The sequence below is a fragment of the Lathyrus oleraceus genome, chromosome 5, assembly GCF_024323335.1.
Source record: "Lathyrus oleraceus cultivar Zhongwan6 chromosome 5, CAAS_Psat_ZW6_1.0, whole genome shotgun sequence".
NCBI lineage: Eukaryota > Viridiplantae > Streptophyta > Magnoliopsida > Fabales > Fabaceae > Lathyrus > Lathyrus oleraceus.
The window spans coordinates 417008878-417036254 of NC_066583.1; positions in this window are offsets into that span (position 1 = coordinate 417008878).

The window sequence follows — 27377 nt, forward strand, 5'->3', positions numbered from 1 at the left end:
ATCCACCGGGATACCCATTTTTGCCTAAGCCGCCCTTGCAGGTTTTCGACTTACCGGGTGTACATATTTTTTCTTTTTTATCCCTAACTTTTGCCCGAACCTTTTCTTCTTCTTTTTTTTGGTTCGCCGGGATGCCCTTTTTTGCCTGGACTCTTTTATTCTTTTTGTCCAGCGGGTCAATTTATGCGAAGTATCTTTTGACTACATCTGAGTTAACAGGGGACGGAAAATCTTCACCATCCATAGTTGTAAGCATCAAGGCTCCACCAGAGAAGACCTTTTTAACAACATATGGACCTTCGTAATTAGGAGTCCACTTGCCCCTGTTATCTGTACCGGGAGGAAGAATCCTCTTCAAAACTAAATCACCAGTCTGATAGCTGCGAGGACGCACTTTCTGATCAAAGGCTCTCTTCATCCTTCTCTGATACAACTGCCCATGGCACACAGCTGCTAACCGCCTCTCTTCGATAAGGCTCAACTCGTTAAACCTTGTTCGAATCTGTAACACCCTTCTAAAATACCCCAATGTTTAATAATAAAATAACAACAATTAAATCATACATATCAGAGTAATCATACATCTCAAGGGTGTCACATAACCACTTCTTCACAAAAGTCAACGTAAAATCAGTCATGCTCAATTTTATTCAACATAAATCTTCTTTAACAATACGCAGCGGATAAAATATTTCAACATCTGTAATTCATCAAAATTAACATTTATTCAACAATTCAAACATCCCGTCCCGATGTTACATCTATCAGAGCATGACCCTCTAACCACACTAGACTTCAAGCACTAGCTTCTATTCGACTCACTGCTCGTTACCTGAAAAATATAGCTGTAAGGGTGAGTTCCTCAATCGATATAACAAATATTATAATTTATCATGTTATGTTAAGTAATTCTACACGTTAATCACCCTAATTATATCATGCATTAGGCAACGGCACAGTCAACTCAATTATCATATTCAAACACAACGTAAAGGCAACTCAATAACAACATAAAATGCAACTCAATGAGACTCGACTCTTCATGCATGTGGTACCATTTGGAGTAAAACTCCCAACTTAAAATCATTGCCAGTTTAGTGGGCATCAAGGCATAAGCCTTCAACTTTCAACTTAAAATTTTGCCAATCCAGGCCAACGTGGTGTGAGCAAAAGCCCCATATTTTTGCGAATCCAGGCCAACGTGGTGTGAGCAAAAGCCCCGACTTAATGCATATGAATGTATATGTCATGTACGACTTGAAACCTCAACAACAATATAACAACGACAACATAACAGCTTTTTCAACAACAACAACTTAAAATCAACTTTGGCTCATCCGCCTACAATTCAGTATTTTCAACGAAGCAACTTATATTCAACTTTGGCTCATCAGCCTACAACTCAGGATTTTCAACAAACAACTTGAATTCAGCCTCTAATGACTGAATCGTCCTCTCAGTCTGACCATCAGTCTGCGGATGATATGCAGAACTCAATCTCAGCTTAGTTCCCAAAGCCTTCTGCAAGCCTTCCCAGAATTTCGATGTAAATCTAGGATCTCTGTCCGAAACAATACTCGACGGAATACCATGCAGACTTACAATCTTCTCAATATACAACTCAGCTAATCTCTCTAACGGATAATCCATTCTGATCGGAATAAAATGAGCCGACTTCGTCAATCTATCAACAATCACCCAAATGGCTTCAAAATTCTTAGTTGTCCTCGGTAAACCAGAAACAAAATCCATACTGATACTATCCCATTTCCACTCTGGAATCGCCAACGGTTGCATTAGCCCAGACGGCTTCTGATGCTCAATCTTTGACTTCTGACACGTCAAACAAGAATAAACGAAACTCGCGATATCTCTTTTCATTCCCGGCCACCAAAATAACTTCTTCAAATCATGATACATCTTCGTAGCTCCAGGATGAATACTCAACCCACTACGATGTCCTTCTTCAAGAATACTCTTCTTAAGTTCGGTAACATCCGGAACACACACCCGACTACCAAATTTCAAAATACCAGTCTCATCAATTCTGAATTCTCCACCTTGACCTTGACTCACTAGAGTCAACTTATCAACCAAAAGCACATCAGATTTCTGACCCTCTCTGATCTCATCCAGAATACCACTTGTTAATTTCAACATTCCCAATTTAACACTATTGTGAGTACTCTCACACACCAAACTCAAATCTCTAAACTGTTCAATTAAATCCAACTCCTTAACCATTAGCATAGATATATGCAATGATTTCCGACTCAACGCATCAGCCACTACGTTTGCTTTACCCGGATGGTAATTCAAACCAAAGTCATAATCCTTCAGAAATTCTAACCATCTCCTCTGTCTCATATTCAGCTCTTTCTGATCAAACAAATACTTTAAACTTTTATGGTCACTGAAAACTTCAAATCTTGACCCATACAAGTAATGTCTCCATAACTTCAGAACAAACACCACAGCCGCCAACTCTAAATCGTGCGTCGGATAATTCCTCTCATGAATCCTCAGCTGTCTTGAAGCATAAGCTATAACCTGCTTATTCTGCATCAACACGCCACCCAAACCCAACAATGAAGCATCACAGTAAACTTCAAATGGTTCCGACGAACTCGGTAATGTCAGAATAGGAGCAGTAGTTAACCTTCTCCTTAACTCTTGGAAACCTTCTTCACATTTTGAGTCCCAAACAAATGCTTGCCCCTTTCTAGTCAACATCGTCAACGGTAACGCCAACTTAGAAAACCCTTCAATGAACTTCCTATAATAACCAGCCAAACCAAGAAAACTTCGAATCTCAGCAACAGACTTCGGAGCTTCCCACTTAGATACCGCCTCTATCTTGGAAGGATCAACAGCAACACCACCTCTTGAAATCACATGACCAAGAAAACTTACCTCTTCTAACCAAAATTCACACTTGGACAATTTAGCAAATAATTTCTTTTCTCGTAGAACTTCCAAAACCACTCTCAAATGCTCAGCATGCTCTTCTTCCGATTTCGAATACACCAAAATATCATCAATAAATACCACAACAAACTTGTCTAGGTATGGATGGAAAATCCTATTCATATACTCCATAAATACTCCAGGTGCATTAGTTACACCAAAAGGCATTACAGAATACTCATAATGTCCATACCTTGTCCTGAAAGCAGTCTTCTGAATATCTTCAGTTTTCACACGTATCTGATGGTACCCAGATCTCAAATCTATTTTGCTGAACACACTTGCACCAACCAACTGATCCATCAAATCATCAATCCTCGGCAAAGGATACCGATTCTTGATCGTCACTTTATTCAGTTGCCTGTAGTCCACACACAACCTCATAGTACCTTCTTTCTTCTTAACCAATAGCACTGGTGCACCCCACGGTGACACACTCGGACGAATAAATTTCTTATCCAATAGATCTTCCAACTGACTCTTCAATTCAGTTAGCTCAACAGCAGACATACGGTACGGAGCCATCGATATCGGCCTAGTACCAGGTACCAAGTCAATAGAGAACTCCACTTCACGCTCTGGCGGCAATTCATTCACCTCTTCAGGAAACACATCAGGAAAATCACGCACCACGGCTAGATCACAAATCACCATCTTATCCTTGGCCTCCAAAGTTGCTAACAACGTAAACAACTCTGCCCCATCAGCTACTTCTTCATTCACCTGCCTTGCTGATAGAAACAAACTCTTTCCTTCCTCACTCTCAGGAAATATCACAGTCTTATCAAAACAATTGATAGAAACTCGGTTAAACACCAACCAGTTCATACCCAGAATAACATCAATCTGCACTAGTGGAAGACACACTAGGTCCATCCCAAAGTCCCTACCAAAAATACTCAAAGGACAATTTAAACAAACCGAAGTAGTAGTCACTGAACCCTTCGCAGGAGTATCAATTACCATACTTCCAAACATCTCAGATATCTCTAACTTAAGTTTCACAGCACAATCCAAAGATATAAAGGAATGAGTCGCACCTGTGTCAATAATAGCTACAAGAGGAAAGCCATTAATATAACACGTACCTCGGATCAAACGATCATCTGCAGAAGTCTCAGAACCCGATAAAGCAAAGACCTTGCCTCCTGACTGATTCCCTTTCTTCGGCTTCCGACACTGACTTCCAATATGCCCTTCTTCGCCACAATTAAAACAAATCACTTCCTTGTGCTTGCAATCAGCTATTGCATGCCCAGTCTTACCACAGCGAAAACACCTCTTCACTTCAGCAGTACATACATTACTCTGATGACCAGCCTGACCACATTTGAAGCAAACTATACCAGTAGGAGCACCTCCCCTACTAGTCCTCTGAGCCGGAGCAGCTACTTGTTTCCCTTTTCCAGCTGGAACATCATACGGCTTGCCACGGTTTTGATGTTGCTTGCCTCTGCGATCACTGACAATCTTGTAATGAGCATTATTGTCCTCTTCAAATATCCTGCAGCTATCAACCAACTCAGTAAAAATGCGTATCTTCTGATACCCAACAGCCTTCTTAATTTCAGAGCGCAATCCATTTTCAAACTTGATGCACTTTGAAAATTCAGCACCAGCACCAGTGTAATGAGGATAAAATTTGGACAACTCCACAAATTTCGCAGCATAATCCGTGACAGACATGTTTCCTTGCTTCAGCTCAAGGAATTCAATTTCCTTCTTACCACGGACATCTTCCGGATAATACTTTCTCAGGAATTCCCTACGGAATACATCCCAAGTAATGACTTCACCTGCCACGGTCAACCTCTCGTGCGTCTCTAGCCACCAGTCATCAGCTTCGACTGCTAGCATGTGAGTACCATACCGAACCTTCTGAGCTGGAGTGCAATCCATAACACGGAAGATTCTCTCAATCTCTTTCAACCATCCCAAGGCTGCATCTGGATCATGCTTCCCTTTAAACACCGGCGGGTTCTCTCTCTGAAAAGTCGCCAAGCTACATGATCCAGCATCCCCACCAGCATTTGGCAAGTTCTGCACCGCTTGTGCCATTGCTTGCATTGCGGCAGCCATTGCAGCGTCATTCCTTCCAGCCATTTCAACTTATCAATACAACACAACTTAACGTTAGATTGGTAACAATACACAATTGTTAGACAAAACGACACGACAACTGGCCGGACGGACCGACCTGCTCTGATACCACTAATGTAACACCCTTCTAAAATACCCCAATGTTTAATAATAAAATAACAACAATTAAATCATACATATCAGAGTAATCATACATCTCAAGGGTGTCACATAACCACTTCTTCACAAAAGTCAACGTAAAATCAGTCATGCTCAATTTTATTCAACATAAATCTTCTTTAACAATACGCAGCGGATAAAATATTTCAACATCTGTAATTCATCAAAATTAACATTTATTCAACAATTCAAACATCCCGTCCCGATGTTACATCTATCAGAGCATGACCCTCTAACCACACTAGACTTCAAGCACTAGCTTCTATTCGACTCACTGCTCGTTACCTGAAAAATATAGCTGTAAGGGTGAGTTCCTCAATCGATATAACAAATATTATAATTTATCATGTTATGTTAAGTAATTCTACACGTTAATCACCCTAATTATATCCTGCATTAGGCAACGGCACAGTCAACTCAATTATCATATTCAAACACAACGTAAAGGCAACTCAATAACAACATAAAATGCAACTCAATGAGACTCGACTCTTCATGCATGTGGTACCATTTGGAGTAAAACTCCCAACTTAAAATCATTGCCAGTTTAGTGGGCATCAAGGCATAAGCCTTCAACTTTCAACTTAAAATTTTGCCAATCCAGGCCAACGTGGTGTGAGCAAAAGCCCCATATTTTTGCCAATCCAGGCCAACGTGGTGTGAGCAAAAGCCCCGACTTAATGCATATGAATGTATATGTCATGTACGACTTGAAACCTCAACAACAATATAACAACGACAACATAACAGCTTTTTCAACAACAACAACTTAAAATCAACTTTGGCTCATCCGCCTACAATTCAGTATTTTCAACGAAGCAACTTATATTCAACTTTGGCTCATCAGCCTACAACTCAGGATTTTCAACAAACAACTTGAATTCAGCTTTTCACCATATCTACATCAACTTTTCACACATAACCCAATGATTTATTCATCGAAATTAACTACAATAGGCCAGCAACCAATTGCATTCACAACATAAAATCAACTATTTTTCCATACTGCAAAGACTCTGCTCAACTGGAGGGAGTCGGCGCAAAGCCTTATGCGTCGACGCATACAGTCGACGCTTAGCTCACTGGTCGGCGCAAAACTACCATGCGTCGACGCATGCAGTCAGCGCATGCCTCACGGGTCAGCGCACGCCGACCCTATGGTCGACCGCTCGCGCGCAGACTCAGATTTTTCTGAGTTTTCCAGGGTTCCGTTAGCTTACGTTTCACAGGTGTTCCGGCCGTTTCCTCAACTACAACCATCTCTAAACAGAACCATTCGTCCGGTAAATTGGTAGCGCCGATTCAAGTTTTTAATTGGGATTCGTACCCTGGTCTAACATTTTCGACTCACACAACTATCAATTCAATTTACAGTTTTTAACACGGTTTATTCAACGTCAATTTCAGCATATACAGTTCCAATTAGGGTTAAAATCAACGGCTTCTCACTACCCATGACATGTTATTCTATAATACCCATTAAACGACGATAAACCCCCCTTACCTGAGATAATCCGGCAATTCTCGAAGCTTTAGCTTTTCCGTTCTTCAACCGTGCTTTTCGGCTCTTTGCCCTTTTTCCTCTTCTCTGCAGCTTCTCTGAGTTTCACGTGAAATTTCTTTGTTAAGAATGAAACCCTTTTCTTTATTCCCACATATATATATTTTCCAAATATTATTATTCCCAAAATATTAATAATAATAAAATCCAAAATTCCAATTATTTAATTAAATTAATCATTTAATTATTAATTTAAATTAAATAAGTGTCTTATTTCTCTTGGGGTGTTACAGAATCCACTCAGCTTCGTCCAACTTGACATCCAACAAGACTCTCAGAGAAGGAATCTCCACTTCAACAGGTAGGACTGCTTCCATACCATACACAAGGGAGTAAGGGGTTGCCCCGGTCGACGTACGCACTGAAGTACGGTACCCATGCAAAGCGAAAGGCAGCATCTCATGCCAATCCTTGTACGTCACGACCATCTTCTGCACAATCTTCTTGATATTCTTGTTTGCCGCTTCCACAGCACCATTCATCTTTGGTCTGTAAGGAGAAGAATTGTGATGTTCAATCTTGAAATCTTTACAAAGCTCTTTCATCATCTTGTTATTGAAATTCGAACCATTATCAGTAATGATTCTCTCAGGAACCCCATAACGACAAATGATTTCCTTTTTAATGAACCGGGCAACTACTTGCTTGGTGACGTTAGCATAGGAAGTTGCTTCCACCCACTTGGTGAAGTAATCGATCGCAACCGAGATGAAGCGATGTCCATTAGAAGCAGTAGGCTCAATCTTCCCAATCATATCAATGCCCCACATCGCGAACGGCCAAGGCGAATTCATGACATTCAAAGGGCTTGGTGGTACATGCACCTTATCTGCATAGATCTGACATTTATGGCACTTCCGAGCGTATTTGAAACAATCGGATTCCATAGTCATCCAGTAATAACCGGCTCTCAACAACTTCTTAGACATGGCATGACCACCAGCATGGGTACCAAAAGATCCTTCATGCACTTCTTGCATCAACATGTCTGCTTCGTGTCTATCCACGCATCTGAGCAGAACCATGTCAAAGTTCCTCTTGTACAGCACATCATCCTGATTCAAATAAAAGCTTCCAGCTAGCCTTCTCAGGGTTTTCTTGTTATTCTTCAACGCTCCTTCAGGATACTCCTGGCTCTTGAGGAAATTCTTGATATCATAGTACCACGGCTTCTCATCAACAACAGACTCAGCTGCAAACACATATGCAGGCCTCTCGAGTCGATTCACCGCAACATGTGGCACATGATTCCACCAATGAACTTTGATCATAGAAGACAAAGTTGCCAAGGCATCAGCCATCTGATTCTCATCTCGGGGGACATGATACAATTTCACCTTCTTGAAGAAAGTCAGGATCCTTCTGGTGTAATCTCTGTAAGGAATCAAATGCGGCTGATGAGTATTCCAATCTCCGTTGACCTGGTTAATCACTAGAGCGGAATCTCCATAAATGTCCAGAGTTTTGATCCTTAGATCGATGGCTTCTTCTATCCCCATGATACAAGCTTCATACTCAGCCTCATTGTTGGTTACATCAAAAGTCAGTCTGGCAGAAAAAGGTATATGAGCACCTTTTGGATTAATGAGCACTGCCCCAACACCGTTGCCATTCATATTCACAGCCCCATCAAACATCAGCGTCCACTTGTCATCAGGATCCGGTCCTTCCTCGACAAGAGGCTCTTCACAGTCTTTCATCTTCAGATTCATGATGTCTTCATCAGGGAATTCAAACATCATCGGCCGATAATCATCGATTGGTTGCTCGGCAAGGTAGTATGACAGAATACTACCTTTGATGGCCTTCTGCGACGTGTACTGGATATCATATTCCGTCAAAATCATCTGCCAACGGGCAACACGTCCGGTGAGAGCCGGCTTCTCAAAGATGTATTTCACTGGATCCATCTTAGAAATCAATAAGGTAGTATGGTTCAACATATACTGTCTTAGTCGGCGAGCAGCCCAGGCCAAAGCACAGCAAGTTTTCTCGAGCTGCGAATATTTTATTTCACAGTCGGTAAACTTTTTGCTAAGGTAGTATATGGCATGCTCTTTTCGACCAGACTCGTCATGCTGTCCCAATACACACCCCATCGAGTTCTCAGTCACTGACAGGTACATTATCAGAGGCCTCACAGGAACTGGAGGTACAAGGATTGGAGGTTTCTGCAAATACTCTTTTATCTTGTCAAAAGCTTTCTGACAATCATCATTCCACCTGATTGCTTGATTCTTCCTTAGCAATTTGAATATCGGTTCACACGTGGCAGTTAGGTGAGATACAAACCGTGCAATGTAGTTCAATCTCCCTAAAAACCCACGAACCAGCTTTTCAGTTTTTTGCTCAGGCATTTCTTGTATAGCTTTCACTTTCGCTGGATCAACCTCAATCCCTTTCTCACTGACAATGAAACCCAACAACTTACCGGATCTCACCCCAAACGTACACTTGTTTGGATTCAGCCTCAGTTTAAACTTTTTCAGCCTTTCAAACAACTTCTGCAAATTTACCAGGTGCTCCTCTTCTGTCTGCGACTTCGCAATCATATCATCCACGTACACTTCAATCTCTTTGTGCATCATGTCATGAAAGAGAGTCGTCATAGCTCTCTGATAGGTAGCACCGGCATTCTTCAGCCCAAATGGCATCACCTTATAGCAGAACGTGCCCCAAGGTGTAATGAATGTCGTCTTCTCCACGTCTTCTGGCGCCATCTTAATCTGATTATAGCCAGAGAAACCGTCCATGAAAGAGAAAACCGAGGATTCAGCAGTATTATCAACCAATACATCAATGTGAGGTAATGGGAAGTCATCCTTTGGACTTGCTCTGTTTAAATCCCGGTAATCGACACACATCCTGACTTTGCCATCCTTCTTCGGCAGGGGAACGATGTTGGCCACCCACGGGGGATAGTTGGTCACTGCCAAAAAACCCGCATCCAACTGCTTCTGAACCTCTTCCTTGATTTTAACAGCCATATCAGGACTCGTTCTGCGAAGCTTCTGCTTGACTGAAGGACAATCTTCTCTGAGAGGTAGCCTATGCACCACAATATCTGTATCCAGCTCGGGCATATCTTGATACGACCAGGCGAATATCTCCACATATTCTCTCAGCATCTCAATCAGCCCTCTCTTGACATCTTCCTTCAAAGCAGCCCCGATCTTGATCTCTCTTCTGGCGTCCTCAGTACCCAGGTTAATAATCTCCAACTCCTCCTGATGAGGTTGGATGACCCTTTCCTCTTGCTTCAATAATCTGACCAGTTCTTTGGGGAGTTCACAATCTTCCTCACTCTCCTCTTCAGCTTGGTAGATGGGATTATTGAAATCATACTGAGCCATAACAGAACTGTTTATAGTGGAGTCCGTAAGATCAATTCTGCATGTTTAATGCTTTATTTTAGAAAAAAGAGTTCAAGAAAGTCACAAAAACAAAAACATTGCCATTTTTATTGTTTTTGAAAAAATGAAAATAAAACAGAAAGACAGGGATCACAAAGTTGTTTGCAAAACGTCCTTTATTAATGATATCATTGAAAAACATGTTGAGGCCCTACAATGAACCACTACGCCTTGGGCAGAACATAGGGTTTTGTGCAAAATGAAAAACAAAAGAAAATTACTCTGTTTGAAGAGTAACTTGGACCACTTCTTCAGCCGTCCAATTGTTGATCGACTCCCCAGGAGCACACGGGCGAACCCATTTGTCCACATCATAGTCACTGTCACAGTCTTCACTACCGGTTGCAAAGACGTCATCATGATTCATCAGCCCAGCGCTGGTGAAGGTACTCGGCCCTTTCTGATCTTGAACACCCTGCTCTGCCTGCAGAGGTTGATAACCAATACTGAACTTGTCTTCTTTGACGGGAAAATCAACCATCTTGCCCCAGCCTTCTGTCTTGCCTGAGTTGACAACCTCCCTAGCCTGCTTGTAGGATGCAATTGAGGCACTTGGCTTCTTCTGCTCAGCGAAAGCCACCTTCTCAATAGCAACGGTCTCAAATGCTTGGCACAGAGTTTCATGGATCTCGCCATCCACCTCCACATACTTGAAAGAGGATAAATGACTCACTAGAATGTCCTCCTCGCCGCACACAATTACAATCTGACCGTTCCAAACATACTTCAGCTTTTGAGGGAGAGTTGACGACACTGCTCCAGCCCCATGTATCCAAGGACGCCCCAATAAGCAACTATATACTGGCTGGATGTCCATCACATAAAAGACAATATCAAATACCTCTGGGCCAATCTTCACTGGCAAAGTGACTTCTCCAAAAACAGACCGTTTGGATCCATCAAATGCACGAACAATGAGATCACTGGGAGTGAGGACAACCCCTTCAACATCTATCTTGATCAAGGTCTTCTTGGGAAACACATTCAAGGACGAGCCAGTATCCACCAACACATGTGACAACACTGCGCCTTTACACTCCATGGTGATATGCAGGGCTTTGTTATGATTACGACCTTCAGGCGTCAGATCCAAGTCTGTGAACCCCAAACCATGCCTGGTGCTCACATTAGCAATGACACCCTCCAACTGGTTGACAGAAATCTCCTGAGGCACATAAGCCAGATTCAACATCTTCAGTAAGGCATTACGATGTGCCTCAGAGCACAATAGCAATGAGAGTATAGAAATCTTGGACGGAGTTTGATTCAGCTGATCTACAATCTTGTAGTCACTCTTCTTAATAATCTTCATAAACTCCTCCACATCTTTCTCAAATGAGCCCTCAGGCGCCTCCTTCTGCACAGGTTCTTCCTCAACCACAGCTTGTTTACCCTTCGCTTTGGCAAGAGCCTCAGCATTGTTGTCTCTCAACGGCTGTGGTGCAAACAGGCGACTACTCCTGGTAAACCCTCCAGGTCCCCCTACATTATCCACCACTGGACCAACAGTCACTGAAGCTCTACTCGGCAAACCAATAGTCACTGGAGCTTGATTAACTGGCCTGATCTGACTTTCTTCCCTTTTGTTACTACGATAAGCATTATCATACTTCCACCGCACAAACCTACTATTCTCAACAACCCTTCTACCAGAAACAACAATAGTAGTGGGAGCACTGACAGTTACTGGAGCAGAAATGGTAACAGGAGTACCAACAGTTACTGGAGCATTAACAGTTCTCTGGCCATGTCCAGAACCTTCAGACGGTTTGAAATAAATGGTGACAGTTGAGACCATCCCACGTTCTTTCACAGCCCTAGAAAACTGCAAACAACCCTCGTCAATCAAACCCTGGATACCAATCTTCAACTGCATACACCCATTCTCTGAATCTTCACAGTCTGAACAACCCTTCTCACAGCCCCGGAACACTCCCTCATTCAACAGACGCTCTTTCACAACAAACAGCGACGTCTGAATGTCATCAACACCAACTACCAACTCCAAGGCCTCTCCATCTTCCACATCATTCACCCTGGGCCCACCATGCTGAGGCATAGGGTTGTTCACAACATTCGGAACAGGAGCAAAATTGATTGTTTTGGCGTCAATCAAGTCCTGGACCTTATGATGAAAAGCCCGACAGTTTTCAATATGGTGCCCCGGTGCACCGGAATGGAAGTCACAGCGAACGTTGGCATCATATCCAGCTGGTATCTTCGTCAACGGAGCCATTATACGCAATTCAACAAACCCCAATCTGAGCAATTCGGGCAGCAACTCAGCATATGTCATAGGTAACGGGTCGAAACGACGATCCGGCATTCTCTGTCTCGGCTAAAACGGACGTTGTTGTTGTTGTTGTTGTTGTTGTGGCGGTGGTCCTCTTTGTTGTTGCTGTTGTCGTGGTTGAGGTGCTGGAATAGTTACAGCAGCAATCTGGCGATACTGGCCTCTGTTCATATTTCTTCTACTGTGTACGGCATTAGTTTCCCCCTCTCTTCTTCGGGGTGCCTCAGCAAATGGCTTCTTTGAAGACGAAGAACCAGCATCCTGAATCTTTCCAGCTTTAATAAGGCTCTCTGTCCTCTCCCCACAAATCACCACATCAGAGAAACTACCGAACGGGCAGCTTCCCATTCGGTCCATAAACACTCCTTGTAAGGTCCCGATGAACATATCGGTCAACTCCCTCTCCAGCATAGGAGGTTGCACCCTTGCAGCTAATTCCCGCCATCTCTGGGCGTACTCTTTGAAACTCTCGCCTGACTTTTGACACAAGCTCTGTAACTGAGTTCGGCTCGGCGCCATATCCATATTATGCTTGTATTGCCTCAAGAAGGCTTCACCCAGATCCCTCCAACTTCTGATGGACTCTCTTTTCAGCTCCATGTACCAGTCCAAGGAAGCTCCAGACAAGCTATCCTGGAAAAAGTACATCCACATCTTCTCATCGTCCGTGTAAGCAGAGATTTTTCTGTAGTAGGCCTGCACATGGGTGCGAGGACAAGAAGTACCATTGTATTTGTCAAAGGAGGGCGCTTTGAACTTGTAGGGAATTCTCAGTCCATCAACCAGACCCATTTTCGTCACATCAAACCCCAGATAGTTCTGACACTCCATGGCTCTGATCTTCTCAGCTAGGGCATCAACCTTTTTGTCCCTCTCCTCAACTCTTCCAACCTCGTCTTCATCACTGAGCAGGGTGAACATATCTTCCTGCCTATCAACCAATGGAGCAGGATGGCGCACTGGAGCACGAGTCATTCTGGCATTAACAATCTCTGCAGCAAGAGGCTGTCCATTAATTCGAGTACCCCTCAATTCATCACCCATGGTATACTCATTGACGGGAATAGTAGCAGCAGCAGCATTATCATTAACAGGGACACCCACTGGTGAAGCACGACTGGGCGGCAGAATCACAGCTTCCTATCTCTGGGCTAAGGCACGCAGCTCCTCTTGCCCTTGAACAACTCCTTGCATCATGGTCATGAATTGGACCATGTTAGCCCTCATCTCAGCCAACTCTGCCTGAACTTGATCCATATTCCTCTGTTGATTCAACCTCGTAGCGTAGCGGTGCGGACGTTGATCAGCAATCCTGCCTAAATTAGGAACCAGAGTGAGAAGTCTCATTCAAGAACACCTGTTATGCAAGATGATATGTGTATGATGCTAATGCTGTTTATGATGCACATGATATGTTCATTTCTCAGGCATTCAAGAGCCTAATTCATCTTTCAAGAAATGACAACCTGCAATACAAACAACACAGAAGCAATCTACACAGGAAGAAGCAACCTACACAGGATAATGAGCACAAAGTGAAACATCAACAACCTCATCTATAGACATGAGCAACAAGGATCATACAACAATTCAAGCAAAGATCCAAATGATCAGAGTACAACAATGAACCCCATCCAACAATCCTGGAGGTGATTCTCAACATAAACAACAGATATAAGCTAAGAAAGATGTCCTCCAGGAATGAGAGTCTTTAGGTCCTGGCACTGGTCTATCAACAGGTCACATTCTGAACACTCAGGCAGAGGAGTGAGCTTCTCCTTCAGTTGCCTTTTGAGCTCCACAACTTCTCCTCTAAGCTGACTCTCTGATGCACGTTTCAGGTCTACTTCCTTCTTCAACTGAACATCTTTGTCCCTAAGCTGCTTTTCCAAGTCTCTTATCTTCTTCTGGTAATTGGCTTCAGCTTTCTGCAACTTCAAACGCTCGTGGTGTTCTTCCTTCAGCAATGTCTCTATCTCCTCATAAGACCTCTTCTTGCTCTTCAATCTGCTAGCATCTTCCCCTTGCATGCCTTTGAGTTGATGAGCTAAGTTCAACTTGTCAGCTTTGGCTTTGTAAAGCTCCATCTGGATGTCTTGTTCCTTCTCTTTCAACCGACGATTCTCCATCAAGGCTTGTTTATAATACTCAGCAGACACATTCTCAGAAAGGATTAAAGGCGGTTGCTCCTGCAATGGTTCCATCCTATCATAGGGTAACAACAAAGTCTCAACTCTATCCTTGACCCACTCAATGTAGGCAGGCATAGCAATGGCAAACTTCTTCCCTAAAGCGGATCCATCTTTGACACCAATATTCTCCTAAGCCTTCCCCACTTGCTCCAATCTAGCTGGGTCACTCCGCTTCTCAAAGTACACACTCTCAGCTATCTCAGCATCTAGCGGTCTTCCATTCATGACAAACCCCAACTAACGGAGAGAAAGAACCGGGTTATAATTGATGCAACCATTGGTTCCTATGAGTGGAACATTACGAAACCCTCCATAACTTATAATGACATTGCGCACATTCATCCGGTAAGCTTGCCACTTGATATCATAGGATGTGAGGGACATGATCCTCTGAGTCCACTTATGAGTGTTCTGAGCATCCACAAAAGGTCCACTGGTTAGCAACAAGGACAAGAACCATCTGAGCAATAAAGGGAGACAGCATCTGATAGTTCCACCCTTACCATGCCTGCTGTGAATAGCATAATAAGTGTCAGCTAACAAAGTAGGAACTGGGTTTCCTCCAATGAAAATAGTGATAGCAGCAAAGTCCATAAAATTAGGCATACTCGGGAACAACACAATCCCATAGATCATGGTAGCCAACTGAGCGTTGAAAGCTTCCAAATTTCCCTTCTTGGCTTCTTCCTTAGCCATCCTCACCAGGTACTTCAAAGGCAAACCCACAACATCACCACTTGACTTCCAATTGTCACTCACCTCCTTGATACTCAAATAAAGAGCTCTGGCAACAACCCTGAAATCCACCTCCTTTGGAACATCCAAGAAAGGCACCTGACACTTGATCGGGACATTCATCAGAATGGAATACTCTTCAAGAGTGGGTGCTAACTGATAATCCTGAAAGGTGAAACAATGGAGCTCTGGGTCATAGAACTGTAGGAGAGTCTGCAACGGTACTGGATCTACCACCATCTTCAACAGTGTCAATAAATCCCCATACTGATCAACAAACACCTTCTGATTACCGCCGGTCACAAGATTGCTCAACTATACCAAAGATTTCAATGGCTCACGGTGAAAACTGTAGGTGCAAGTCTTCCTCTTCAACTCTGGAATGGTTGCCATCTCTCACAGTGAACAGACTCCTGAATGAACCTGAGAAATGATATGCATGAGGAGATTAGCTTTTTTCTTTTTTTCTTTTCTTTTTCATTTTCTTTTTATTGCATTATTTTTTTGAAAATAAATATGCTATGATGCAAATGATGCAAACACGACTGGTTGGCTGTGTATCTCAGAGCATAGGATCAAAGCTTCGGCTTGAATTCGGAACCACAAAGTCATCTGAGACCCAAAGTCATCTGGAACCCATTCTGCAGAACCAAGTCACCGACAGGAGCCAAGAGTCACCAATAGAATACGGTCACCAACAGGTCAAGTCACCAACTGTACCTGTAATGATTCATTCCCTCCCCACTCACGGGTGTCATCTAGGCCAGGGTAAGGTCAAGAGAAACGCAGGATAAAGAACCCTTTCAAGAATATCATCCTGTACACACCCGATATATGTACCGATAATACCCCATCAGAGTCTGAACTGCTCGTGATATCATGTTCCGCTAAGTGGCGCAATACCACCGGCTTCCCATGAATCACTCTATTCCTAGGTGTCCTAAAGTTCACTCATAGCCTGGGTATTGGGCCTTTTACCTCTTGTAACTCCCACCCCACAGAGAGACAAACACACAGCCAGCACAATGAAAGTATGATGCATGCAAACATAAATGCAAACATAAACAATCACATCATAATCATAAATGAAATAAATAAAGCAGTAAAAGCAACCAACACTATCCTACAGAGCGCTAGGACTGACTCGCTTAGGGAAGATGGACCAGCAAGAGGTCAACTTCTCGGGATAGTCCCCAGCAGACTCGCCAGCTGTCGCATTACGCAAAAAACCGGCGGGAAAAAGAAAACAACAGAGCCGCCATCGTGCGTTATTTATCCCAAAGGAGGGAAAGGAAACGCTCGAAGTAAACCTGGAAAGGACATGGTCTCGCGACCGGAGATTGATGGGATCGGGAGTCGGTTATGCGAAGGGAAGGTATTAGCACCCCTACGCATCTGTCGTACTCGACGGGATCCACGCTCAAAAAGAATAGAAGAAAGGTTGCTAAAACTGCTCGAACACTGCACACACGCTGGAAACGAATACAGATGAAAGACGGAAGAAACGGGACTCGGCAGGATATCGCATCCTGGGCCTACGTAGTCTGTCAGACACAGACATCAGAGTCGACGTAGTTCGGGGATAGGGGAAACGTGCTCGCTAGGATGTCGCATCCTATGCATACGTATCTTCTCTAACCAGAGAAGAATCAGAGCACTCGTAGCTCGGCTAACGCACGCCAAACAACACAAACAGGAAACCGACTGCCAATCGCTGGACTTACGTCAAACTCCACACAAACAGGCAAACATGGAAACCGAATGCCAATCGCTGGACTTACATCAGACTCCGAACCAACAAACACACACAGGAAACCAACTGCCAATCGCTGGACTTACGTCAGACTCCAACAAGCAAACAAGACACAGGAAACCAGCTGCCAGTCGATGGACTTACGTCAGACTCCAAACACACACAAGAGGGAAAGAAAGTGCCCAGAGAGATCTGCTCATCTCCTGCCTACGTACCTCATCTGGTATGAGGATCAGGGCGACGTAGTTCCCCTAAATAGGGAAAGAACTTCTAACCTAACCAGAGACAAGGGAGATAACAAGCTACTAGGGAGACTACGACTCGAGCCTAGAAGTTGTCATGCATATGATCCCTATGTTGAGGTCTCTATCCTAACTTGCACAGGAAGCAAGCTAGCCTAAACACAGCACAATCAAGCAAATACAAGCACAATAAAGCAAGCACACACACTATATGCAAACAAATGGCTCATACAAGGCTAGGCTGTAGACACAAACCAACTGGAATGGGGTGTTTTTAGCTCTTAACCCTAACATTGAGAGTTAGGGTGAAGCAGATGAAATGGGAAGTGAGGGTAAGACCTCACAGCTCTTATCCATGGTCTGGGAGAGCTTGAATCAAATAGAAAGTGTGGGAGTTCAGAATGAAGGAACTCTTCTCCACAAATGACTGACTCTATGGACAAGATTTTGGGTTCTTACTCACAATGCATCAATACATGGTGTGAGCAAAGTGAGTGACACAACTGAATAGCAGGGGATGGATTGCACATCCCTTTTATCTGCCAATTGCCTCTTAAGAGGACTTTACCTGCTTGGCACAAAATTAAACAAACACAAGCATTGCCTCTTAAGGAGGGCTTCAGACAGGTGCCTACCAATAACAGTAGGTCTTCCAGACTACTGAAGATTAAGGAATTATACCTCAGTGGTATGCCAACCACAAGCAAGCAAAGCAAAGTTCAAATGAACTTAAAGCAACTTAGGTACCTGTGGAAACAGCTAAACCAATCAGTACAATACTCAGAAAATAGTCAACAATAGTCAATATCAGACAGACAACCCAATAGGCAATACATGAGCCACAAGCACAAGTGAATGGTTTTCAAAGCCTACAAAACAGCAAAAGTTGGCCAATAACAACAAATGATCAAGCTCAAATGAAGGAGCAACATCAATCATGGAGATGCACACTTGAACCTGAAACTCACAACTCAAATGTAAGTAACAAACCACTAGGTCAAAGCCTAGGGTCAAAAGGGGATCAAAAAGCCAAAACAGAAGCTCAAACTCAACACGAATCATATTTAATCAATCAAGAACAAGTCCTAAAAAGGACCAAAGCAAAATCAACATGCAAGTCCATTTGGTAGGCAAGAGAAGTCAATGACCAATTCAAGGCATGCATTTGAACATTATGAGTGAAAATTCCTAATCAAAACAGAAATGATTCAAATAATTCTGGAAAATTCATGAACATTCAACACATCTAACATGATCATCACACAAAAAATCAGAAGCATTAGAAGTCATTTGGCATGGAAATCAAATTGCACAAGTTGAACAACCAAAGGTGTGACACAAATTGTCACACCTTGCAAACACAAGCATAAAACAGAATTGGTACATGAGAAAAATACCAGACCAAGCCTAAAACATCCATCAATGTGTCTAGAATCAGCAGTAAAATTTCAAGTTCATTGGATTAAAATCAAGCATTTCATGATAGAAAGAGTAAGGCAATGTCACAAATGCACCTATGAGCAATCAACCTAGAGCCAATAAAATTCCAGCCAGACACAACTTTCAAATTCATGATCATAAAAAACTAGACAAAACAAGGATCATTTTGCAAAAAATTGGGAGTGAATTGGATCATTTTTCAATTTGTTATGGATTTTACAAGTTGATAGAAAAATAAAATTCAAATATGAACATGCATGGCAAAAGAGGGGGAAAATGTGAAAAATGCTGAACAATTGAAATTGTCCTCGCTGGGATTCGAACCATGCACATATTCAAATGAGCGCGCGCCAGGCAAAACGACCACGTTTGGTCTGGAACCCTAGCGCTGCATGGAAATTACAGAAAACGACGTTTGAAACCGACGCAATACACCAAAAACCGTCGTTAATTACCAGAACGCATGAATCTTCAGGGTGTGGGTTTATCTAATGTACTATTTTCTAAAAGAGGGGGTCAAAAGAAAATGACTCGCACGGATATCGCATCCACTGCATACGTATCTCATCTGAATATGAGAATCAGAGTCTTCGTAGCTCGGCTGCCTATGGGCTAAAGAGGAGTGTGCTCGCTAAGACATCGTGTCTTATGCCTACGTATCTCATCTGGAATGAGAATCAGAGCAAACTGTAGTTCGGCTAGCTACGGGTTAAGGGTTGTGTTTTTTAGATGAACGACGTTACTACGCAATCTACCGGATGCTCGACCTTTGGAGACTTACTCGCCTGTAGTAGAAGGAGTTAACGTGTTCTTAGGAGAAGAAAAATCAATGAGTTTGTTTGGGTTTTAGGAATGCTCATGCAAAAAAGGAAGTCTTAGACGAAGGAACAGTGCTACCTTAATTGACATGCAAACGAGAGACTATACGAAGCCTAGCAATCCTATGGGGAGACGGTCACACCATACAAAACAAACATGCATAAAGTAAAATGCCACCAAGGGGGCTCAAACCTACATGAGTAGGGCTTTAGTCAAGAGGGGTCATATCAACCTCGACAAACAAGCCATGGAATAGGTAATCAAATGGGCTCTTAACCACTGACATTGAACGTCAGGATGAGCAGATCAAAAGGGTAATGAGGATAAGACCTCATAGCTTTTAACCCTGGACAGGGTGAGCTCATGACAAAAAGTGGGGATTCAAAAAGGTGGAACCCTCTCCACTGACTGACCGGACAAAAGATCTTGGGCTTTTGTTCTGAAGCATCAGCATGTAGTGCGAGCATAAAGAACGACACATTGAATAACAGGGGATTGATTACTAATCCCTTTTATCCGTCAATTGCCTCTTCGTGGAGGTCTTTAGCACTAGTGCCTCCTTTTGGAGGTCTTTGGGCACAAAAGTAAACAAACAAAAGAAAACATTGCCTCTTATCGAGGTCTTCCAGCTAAGAAAGCGGTAAAATGCGGGAAAGATAAAGGGATCAAGAGGTCTACCACACGGATAAAGATCCGAAGTAATAACAGCTAAAGAAATAAGAAAACCAGAGATCTCTCGAGCTGGCACCATCAAAGAAAGCAAGTCAATACAGGTAATCAGAATAAATCTCCAAATGGTATCCCATAAATAAAGTGGAATGCCAAGCAAGCTATCCTTTCAGGAGTCATGTGAGCCCTCACAAAAAACTTAACAAACAGGTTAGAGTGACAAGATGGGGTGCAATCAAGAGTTGCCCCAAATTAAAATGTAACCACATGAATCATGCCATTAAAGTTCACAAAAAGCTCACAAAAAGCAACCAAGGATAGGAGGCCTAAACCTCTTGTCAAACAAATGCATTAAAAGGGTATTAAAACTCAAAGTCAGGGGTAAGGATCCACACATCAAGACATGACATACCTACTGATTGGGGAAATCGATTGAAATTGAATTGCACCGTTGGCTTTGCAGAACAATCTTAGGGTTTATATGAGAGGGAATTGGTTCTTTGCAGATGAGTTCCCTTCAGTCTCTGGAGGTTGCTCTGAATTAGTTAGAATCTCTCTAGGGTTTTTCCACTGAATTATTTTTTAGAATTTATAACCTGATTTTCGTGGCTTTGTGGGCTCAAATGAGAGAGGTCCAAGTCCAAGATTTTTCTGTTATATTTTATTTATTTATTTATTTATTTCGTTTTTTTTTGTTTTTTTTTTCGTTTTTTTTTCAAAACGCGTGGGCTTCGCCTAGCGAGCATGACAGTTCAAGAAATTCCTCTAAGCGTAGGTGATTCTGGTGGCTTTTCTTGGGACTCGCTAGGCGACCCATTCTGCTCGCCTAGCGAGCATGACAGCTCATGAACAAACTTTTGCTCCTTCAAGATTAACGTTTTGACTGATGAATAGACCCCATTTGAACATGTTGGAAGTATCTCAAGTCATTCCCTTGTGTTGACTGATCACCCAGATAGGACCCACAAAGTGTCTTGGATGATATTCAAGCTTCTTGGATCTAATTCCAATTGACATGATGAAATGCAATATGAAATGTTAAATGACCTAAAAATGAATGCATGAATGAGGGGGGCAAATTTTGAGGTATTACAGAAGGCCCAATGAAGATTGAAATGACCTGATGAGTTCATGTGAATTGCAAATGGACGTGTACAAGAAGTGTAAACAGCTCATGCATGGCAATTTGAATTGAATTTCACAAAATGCACTTAATCTTTCATGTCTTCGAAAATGGTACTTCCAAGCTCCAAATGCCACCTTGTGAGTAATGGTTAGAGAGCTTGTTGCATAAGGAACAAATGAAATGTTGATCAAAATTCCAATTGGGCCTTGGAAATTAGTGAAATTTGAGCTTAAAGTGTAGGGTGCAAAACATGCATAAGTGACGTTTCCAAATTTGGCCAATGTTCAAGCCCTTCTGTCTTAATGATTCAAACTCCAAATGATAAAACCTTCAACATAAAAGTTGTATATCTTTTCAATACAATCATTTTAGACTTAAATTTTGAATCATTTGGATTTTTAATAAAGAAGTTATGGGCACTTGAAGTTGGACTTTTTTCCATTTTAATGCATTTGCCCCAAAGTGACCTATAATGTTTTGCATTATCACATGTATTTATTTTGAGATTTTGAAATTTTGCTCAACATAACATTTTAATTATACACAATAATCTTTTCAATAAATTTGGTCCCACCTCAAAATCGTGAAAAATGAATGAGTTATGTTCTTGGGAAGTTGACCCAAAATTAGGGTTTCAGTCAAAATGACCTATAATGTCTTGGAATGGATGATGATCTTCCATGCTTCAAATTAAATTTTAATGAACATGAAAGTTGTTCATATTGTCTTTAAGAACATTTTTTCGCTTGGGATCATCTCCATTTGACCAACACATAAAAAGTTAGGTCTCAGTGCCTTTCAAAATAGACAGATGAATTGACTGATCAACTTCTCAAGTCCACAACTCATACCTTGATGAATTGATGATTGAGGACACTAAAATAAGTTCAAATATGCATGGAATAATAAATTTAAGAACTTCCCTTGATGGTATTTGACCATGGGATGAGGTTGCTTCATGAGCAAGGCATTGTTGATGATCAGATGAATTAGGGTTTCCTTGGGAAACAAACCTCAAATCCCTTGACATGCTTTGATCAAAAATGATGAATTAAGATACTTGGGAGGCATATTTTATGGATGAGAGCTTTGGGAACCATTACCATGCTTTCTCTCATCTCCTCTTGGCCATATCATTGCACAAAGGATCTCCTAAAAGCTTTTGGACCTTGTGATTGCTCAAGCTACAAACAAGAAAATGTTAGTGACATATTTTTGTGCTTTTGGTTAGTAAATAAAATGAGAAAAGCAATGATATACAATTCAAGCATGCTTGGTGATCTCAAACCACTCACAAGAGGTCCCACCCAAAGGCAAAGGGAACCAAGATGCTCATGATCCTTGAGGCTTTTGCAAATGCAATGTTATGATGCCATGAGGGATCTTAGGGCCAAAATTGGGGTCTTACAAGGCCATGCTTAGGTGTTCCCTTCAGATACCATAGGATTCTTTTAACTACAGTTAAATGAGATTCCCTTGGATCCGATTGGAATCTGGCACATAGACACACACTAAAAAGAATATTTGGTCGTGTAGCCATCAGATAGAAAAAAGAGCCTATCATACCACGATATAGCTTCTGACAAACCTTTTGACTTACTTCTTCTTTCTCCAAAATGCAGGTTGGATGCATGGGTGTCTTTGTTGGTTTGCATTCTGACGTTTCAAATTTCTTCAGAATTTCTTTTATGTATTTACTTTGGTATATTTATGTGGCTTCTGAAGCTTGGTTAATTTGAATTCCCAGAAAGAATTTTAGTTATTGCATCAAACTCATTTCAAATTCTGCATGCATTAACTCATAGGATTCTTGACAAACTGAGGGGTTAGCTGAACCAAAAAATATATCATCAACGTATATCTGACATATCATGAGATCATTTCTAATGTTTTTACAGAAAAGTGTAGAGTCAACCTTTCCTCTAATAAAATCATGTTCTAGAAGAAAGGTGCTTAGTCTTTCATACCAAGCTCTAGGAGCTTGTTTTAGACCATAAAGAGATTTTTTCAGTTTAAAAACATCTTCTGGATATTTAGGGTTTTCAAAACCTGGAGGTTGGTGAACATACACTTCTTCTGAGATATAACCATTAAGAAATGCACTCTTGACATCCATTTGATATAATTTGATGGAATTATTTACAGCGAATGATACAAGTAAGTGAATAGATTCTAACCTGACGACTGAAGTAAAGGTTTTATTGTAGTCAATGCCTTCTTGTTGATGTAACCTTGTGCTACCAATCGTGCTTTGTTTCTGACTACTTCTCCCTTTTCATTTAGTTTGTTTCTGAAAACCCATCTTGTTCCAATAATGTGGGTTCCTTTTGGCTTTGGAATCAGATCCTAGACGTCATTCTTTGTGAATTGATCAAGTTCTTCTTTCATTTCCAGAATCTAGTCATTGTATTGAAGTGCCTCATCACAAGAAGTAGGCTCAATCAAAGACACTAATCCCAGAGGGGTTTCTTCAGCTACTTTGAATGTAGACCTTGTTCTGACGAGTTCATCCTTGTTTCCCAGAATCAATTCTTCAGAGATGTTTGGACGATTTCTTGATCTTTTCTGGATAGTTGAGATTTTAGTTGTTTATGGATTTTTCTTTTTATCTTCCTCAGATTATGTAGTCTTTTCGTCAAAACCTGCAAGAGTTATCTCCAAGTCTACAAGTTTTTCAACTAGCTTTAACTTTTCAGAGTCAAGCTTATCATCAAATATGACATGTATTGATTCTTACCTAATTTTGGTTTCTGTGTTGTATACTTTATAGCCCTTAGAGCGCTCTGAGTATCCGAACATAATACCTTTTTGTGCTTTTGAATCAAACTTGTTCAGATGTACTTTAGTATTAAGAATAAAATGGGAGCATCCAAAAGGATGGAAGTAATAAATGTTGGGTTTTCTTCCCTTACATATTTCATAAGGAGGCTTCTCCAGAATAGGTATTACAGAGATTCTATTTTGAATATAGCACGTTGTATTTAATGCTTCAGCCCAAAAGTGCTTAGCCACATTTGTTCCGTTAATCATGGTTCTGGCCATTTCTTGGAGTGTCCTATTCTTCCTTTCTACAACCCCATTTTGTTGTGGAGTTCTACGACATGAGAAATCATGGGATATTCCATTTGTATCAAAGAGTTCCTCAAAGAACTTATTTTCGAATTCGCCATCATGATCACTTCTGACTCTGATGATTTTAGAGTCAAATTTGTTTTGCACTTTAGAACAAAAGCTAGTGAATACAGAGTGTGACTCATTCTTGTGATTTAGAAATTTTACCCATGTCCAGCGACTAAAATCATCAACAGTGACCAGTCCATACTTCTTTCCATTGACTGAAGCTGTCTTAACAAGTCCAAACAAGTCAATGTGAAGAAGTTCCAGAGGCTTAGAGGTAGAAACAATATTTTTCTTTTTAAAATAGGTTTTTGAAAATTTTCCTTTCTGACATGCCTCACACAGAGCATCTGAAGAGAACTTCAGTTTAGGTAGACCTCTGACTAACTCGAGTTTATTTAGTTGAGAAATCCTTCTCATGCTAATATGGCCCAAGCGTCTATGCATACCCATTGCTCTTCGTTTACAGACATTAAACATTTTACATTTTGATCTTTTAAATCTGAAAGATTAATTTTGTAAATGTTGTTTTTCCTCTTTCCAGTGAACAGAACTGTTCCATTATTCTGATTAATTGCTTTACATGATTTTTGATTGAAGATTATATCATAACCGTTATCACTTAATTGACTAATTGATAACAGGTTATGCATTAATCCTTCTACATAGAGAACATCAGATATATAGGGAAGAGATCCATTACCAATATTTCTGGAGCCTCTGATTCTTCCTTTTTGATTTCCTCCGATACCTACGAAGCCAGCATCTTTAAGTTCCAGGCTTTGGAACATATACTTTCTTCCCGTCATGTGTCGCGAGCATCCAGAGTCCACGTACCATGATTGGTGTCTTAACTCTGCTGCATAGGATATCTGCAACATAAACTATTTTATCCTTTGGTACCTAGAATCTTTTGGGTCCTTTGGGATTAGTTTTCCCAGAGTTTCTTGAAACTTTGGGTTTTCTAGCATTATTAAAATTTTGTGTTTGTGCATGTGTGTAGTGATAAGAAAATAGGGATTTAGGTTTATCATCTGCAGAATATATGTGTTTGTCTTTATTAGAATCATATCTTATTCCTCTTTTCTTATTATGACTAAATCCATAAATCATAGAGGTCATCCTGCTTCTTTCTAACCCATTTTTCATAAACTTTTTAAAAGCCTTTTCATATTCATATATAACTGTGTTAGAAGTCTGTGGGGCTTGAGAGAAAGCTTATTCAAGTTTTATGCATTGTTTATTTGTAGATTCCTTTTCTCTTTTCAAAATTAGAATGTCATCTTTTAGTTTATAAACTTTTATCTCAAGCTTATCATATTCTTCAGTGGTTCCTTCAAGGACCCTTTTAATGCTTTAAATTTTTGTTGAAGTTTCTTATATGAGCTTAGAGATTCAGATAGGCAAGATTCAAGTTCAGAGCGAGAAAGATGAGAAAATACCTCTTGAGGATCAGATTCTTTCTATGATGAGCTTCCAGATGTGGTAGCCATGAATGTCACATTTTCGTGTTCTTCTTTAGAGTCTGATTCTGAGCATCAGATTTAGAGTCATCCTAGGTGGCCATGAGTCCCTTCTTAGTTTTGATGAAATTTTTCTTGAATCCTTCTCTTCTGGAGGTTTTTTTCATAAGATTTGGGCATTCATTTCTATAATGACCTGGTTCTTTACATTCATAGCATGTTACCTCTTTGTTTGATTTACCTCTAGAAATTGATTCGAAGCGATCTCCCTTGGGTCTTGTTCTTCTGAAGTTGTTATTCCTTTTTCTCCAGAGTTGTTTTATCTTCTAGTTAGAAGGGATAACTCTTCCTCATCATCAGAATCGTCCTTTTTAGAGTCCTCATTATTTTCTTCTTCAGCTTGGAGGGCTTCGTTCCTTTCTGGTTTGCGTCTCTCAGATCTGGACTTCAGAGCTATAGATTTTCTTTTCTTTTGGGGCTCATCTTCCTCAAGTTCTATCTCGTGACTCCTGAGGGAGCTGACAAGTTCTTCCAGGCTTATGTTGTTCAAATCCTTTGATAATTTCAAGGCCGTGACCATAGGTCTCCACTTCTTTGGTAGGCTTTTGACAATCTTTTTGACATGATCTGCAGTTGTGTAGCCTTTATCCAGAACCTTGAGTCCTGAAATTAAAGTTTGAAATCTATAAAACTTAACCTCTATAACTTCATCATCCTCCATTTTTAAGGCTCCATACTTCTGAATTTGAGTCAGAGCCTTTGTCTCTTTAACTTGTGAGTTGCCTTCGTGGGTCATCCTTAGGGAGTCAAATATTTATTTAGCAGTTTCCCTATTGGTGATCTTTTCATATTCATTGTAGGAAATGGAATTCAACAATATTGTTCTGGCTTTGTGATGATTTTTAAAGTCACGCTTCTGGTCATCAGTCATCTTGTTTCTGGAAATAGCAATACCGACATCAGATATAGGAGGTACATAGCCAATAGTAACTATGTCCCATTGGTCAGCGCCATAACCCAGAAAGAAACTTTCGATTCTATCTTTCCAATAATTAAAATTTTCTCCATAAAAAAATGGAGGTTTGGCATTGTAACTGTCTCTTTCATTGGTGTTGGCCATATTGTTTTTCTCATGCTGGATCTCTCTACATTATTAAGTCTTTGATTAGAAAATCAATAACAGAGTCGAAGCTCTGATACCAATTGAAGGTAAAGAAAAACAAGAAAGGGCGGTTTGAATAGATTCCACAGATAATAAAAACTTGTGCAAATGAAACACACACGAAAAATAATGCTATTAACACAGAAGTTTATCCTGGTTCGCTTGA